The following is a 4,057-nucleotide window of genomic DNA, read 5'->3' on the forward strand; positions in this document are numbered from 1 at the left end:
CAGACCACTGACATCACAGGCAGTCACGGGAGGAAGTGGTAATGTACATCCAACAGCCCAACATAAAGATCAACTCTTGCGCATTAGGGGCCTACAGTGGGCTGCAGGTGGCCAGCGGGCCAATGAGTACCAAGGACGCTTGTCATGTGTGGCAAAGGGACTCAGATCCGGACTTGAATGAGTCTTGAGGGGTCCATAGGTGGGGCAGCCTAGATGTTCAGGCAGCATGTGACCTACCAGCGTGACAGGACCAGATGACTGTCATCATGAGGGAGGAAGACAACTTCAGGAGCCCATGAATCCCTTAGGCTTCCTACATAGTGACAGTGACACGTGGCGCCTTGATTGGGAGAGGTGGGGCTTGGGGGGCTTGGCCCTGTGAAGCCCTGGCCATCCGATTGGCTGATCACACAGAGTAGCTCTTCGCAGACTGAGGCAGAGGGGGGGGGTATGGGGGAGGGCCAGAGTTTAAAACTGGGGCTGGGCTCATGCTACTACTTGTCATGTGAGGAACCATCTAAGGTCAAGGCTGGGATCTGAACTTCTGGGCTCAGCAATAACCTATAGTGGAGCTGGGTGGGGACGGCTGGTTTTGGTTGTTATGACACGTGAGACTGTACTGGCCTGGGCTGGACATCCCTTCCGAGGTTAGGAAATCCCAAACCGCGTGGAGTAGCTCTCCTGTGTAAAGTCACCACATCCAGGGTGACACCAACCCCCGCCACTTCATTCACACACACACTCCATAGCCCTACTTCCAAGTGTCACCTGCTCCAGGCCAGGAGAGCCACCCGGGCAGCCACAGCCCAGATTCCTGAGATTCACATGGGTCTCTCTCTCTCTCTCTCTTTCTCTCTCTGATTCAATAAAGTTTTATTTTCCCAAATGTACAGCTGATTGAACCTGTTCATGCAGCTTCACCAGCAGCTGGGGCGTCTCCACCCTTTGTGTTTCTGCTGTAAATGACTTGGGTTCTGTGCTTTGAAAGCAGCTTGATCAGTCCTTTACTAAGTAGCTCCTGAAGGAAGGGCTGCTCTGGCCCAGGAACCTCGAGTCTTCAGTCTCTTGGAGAACACAGAGGGAGCTTACAGTTGAGGACTTCCTTACAGAGTTTGTCATATGTAGCTTTGTCAAACAGGACAAGATTGTTCAACTTGTCCTGAACTTTGTCTTTGGACCACTTCTTCTTTTTGGCCTTGCCACCAGATTTATTTACTGGGTCTTTGTCTTTTTTGGCTGACTTTTCCGGCATCTTTCTTCTTCTTGTTGTCTTTGGGTGGCATGGCGAAGCTCAGAGAATAGTGTGGACCACTGCAGCCTCACTAGATGTTGGGGGTGTCTCTCTCTCTCTCTCTCTCTCTCTCTCTCTCTCTCTCTCTCTCTCTCTCTCTCATCTGTCCCTTTCCATAGAACCACAGTGCACACCTTTGCCATAGACTCTCCACTTGCCCATGCCTTCCTGACCCGCGTGACACACATGTTCTGTCCTCAGAGAACTGGTGTCTGCTGTCCCAATCCCTCTCCCGTGCCCTGGCCTCATTATAACCACATATCCATTGTTATACAGTCATTCCTAGCAAGGGTGCATTGAATGAATCCCTGCTCACCACCCAGCTCCCACTACTTACTGCCACCACCAGTCATGGGGCACAGGGACCATGTGACCAGCTCTGCACTGCAGCCTATGGTAGGTAGTCCATCTGCCTTCCTCTCCAACTCTCCACGGGCGTATTGCGAAGACCACCTTCAAGTACTTTTGGCCACAATGCACACTAGGTGTTCAAGGGAATCAGCTACCCACGGACAAAGCCTCTGCCTGTTGTGCCCTCCTCTGGTCCCTGTGTGGTTTGTGTCACCTCCTCCTGCCTGCTCTTCCCTGGCATTAATTCCCAACGACATTTCCAGCCAGTGAGTCCCTCCCTCAAGTTCTGCTGCTTTCCCTGAAAGAGCAGTGACCAGAGGAGGCCCAGCTGCCACCTGGTCCAGGAAAACATCACTGATGAAGTCCTTCCTCCCATCCTCCCACCTCAAGACTATACCCTTATCAGGGGCAGATCTAAGGTAAAGGACCAAGGAAACGCTCTCCGGAGGATGAGGCGGTAGATGGGAGGGGCCAGGGCCCCTATGAGCAGGTGAGGTGGTGGGGTGAGCAGAGCTCGGTTGGACCCCTCAAGTGGCAGCTAGTAGTTGCCTACTTGGGTATCTGCAGGCCACAGAACCCATTAGGAGGTTGGGCTAGAGCACTCATGGAACAGACCTCATCTCCTCAGCCTGACAGAAGCAACTGGGGAGAGCATGCCCTATTGATGACGGGGAGGCTACAGGCCCGAGAGTCTGGGGATACACAACCAGCAGCTTCAGTACTGTGTCAACATCCAGGCTGCAGAGAGGTTGCCAAGGTTGCCTATTGGAATGTAGACTCTTCAACAACCTCACCCTTCACAGCCTCTGTCTAACTGTGCTCTGGAGCCTCGGAACTCCTCAGGTAATACCCAGTGCAGACAACCTTGAGCCTGCATGGCTCTCCCCAGGGTCACCTTCTGCCATTCTTCTCTTCGAAGGCAGGAAGAGGGGCTTGGAAGGGGATACCCCAAAGCAGATGATGGCAGTTTGAATAAGGTATGGGTCAACTCTGCTTCAGACAGGGACTAGCCCCAGTCTTTGCCCAACATCTCTAGTCAGCCTGGTCAATCTGCCTAGGCCTTATCTCCCCTGTCCATCGAAGGCTACCTGGACAAACCGGTCCTACCAGAAACCAGATCTGGCTGAGGTGAGGCCCCTCCTGGGGTGAGAGACAGCCCCCACCCCTACCCTACAGCGTAGAGCTGCAGGCCCAGATGGAGTTGGGGAGCCTTGCTTGACCCCTCTCCTGTGTAGAGCAGGGTTGACTCTAGGTGAGCTTGACACACAGCCCCACAGACAGAGGAGCATGTTACCCACTGGTCACTCTGAGTCAGAGGGACAGTCTGATTCAGCCAGCCACAGCCAGGGCCAGCGAGAGCAAAGGGCCTGGGGGGAGGTCTCTTGGGGATCCAGGTGTCCCCAGTAGGCTCCCAAGGCTAGTACACTCATGAGGGTGTGCCTCCCACCTGGGAGGTCTCATGTCCCTAGTTGGCCCTGATATGATTCGTTTATTACCCCTCCTTAAACATATATGAGAAGACTAAGTCCAGAATGGTTGAGATCAGTCACCCAGGGGCTCACAACAAGGACTTGGCTGAGCTGGGATAAGACTCCCATCTGGACCTCTTCCTATACCTCTGTGGGAAAAGTATTTGGCTATGTAGCCTCTTTGCCCACTCTCCCTATATATTTAGTTGTTTTAAAAAGATCTATTGTATTATTATGCACCTGTGTAGGGGGTTGGGTTATATTCATGAGCATGCAGGTAATTGTGGAGGCCAGAGTTACAGGCAGTTGTGAGGTACAAGGCAGAGGTCCTGAGATTTGAATTTGGGTCCTCTGAAAGAGCAGCAAATATTCCTCACTGTGCCCTGGTATGGTCTTCTTCTGTTTTGTTTTCTTTTGTTTTTGTTCCTTTGAGATAGGGTTTCTCTGTGTAACAGCCCTGGCTGTCCTGGACTCCCTTTGTAGATAAGGCCAGCCTCAAACTCATAGAGATCTGACCGCCTCTGCCTCCTGAAGGCTGGGATTAAAGGCACGCACCACCACACCGGCTTCGTGTGTTCCTTTGAAAGGTTAGTTATCAGTCGAAACTACTGTGGAATTCTGAGCAACCTGGTGCCCCCCACCTGTCCCTCTTGAGTCACCAAGGTTTTCCCTGTGGTAGATAACAACATCACAGGGTTAATTTAGCATGCTGGGTCTGCGTCTGTTCTGCTGGCCTGAAGCACCGTTCATCCATTATCTGCAATGTGGAAAGCAGTCCGGGTGGTCCCTGCTCCTTGCAAACAGGGTAGAATGCCCAAGAGAGGAAGAACACCAACAGGTGACATGGCAGGACCACCCTTCCCACAGGATAGCTCAGACCTGATGCCTATACATACTGTCAGCAAGTCTCCACTAGATCGCCTGTTTTAGAGACTCTCTGCTGGGG

The 4,057-nt window shown here is 52.6% G+C and overlaps 1 pseudogene; it reads right to left on the reverse strand.

Annotated features, from left to right (window-relative positions):
* Positions 1-907: 907 nt before the first annotated feature.
* LOC110314276 lies at positions 908-1,283 on the reverse strand (annotated as a pseudogene).
* Between the last annotated feature and the right edge of the window lie 2,774 nt (positions 1,284-4,057).

The sequence above is a fragment of the Mus pahari genome, chromosome 2, assembly GCF_900095145.1.
Source record: "Mus pahari chromosome 2, PAHARI_EIJ_v1.1, whole genome shotgun sequence".
In the NCBI taxonomy this organism is placed as follows: Eukaryota; Metazoa; Chordata; class Mammalia; order Rodentia; family Muridae; genus Mus; species Mus pahari.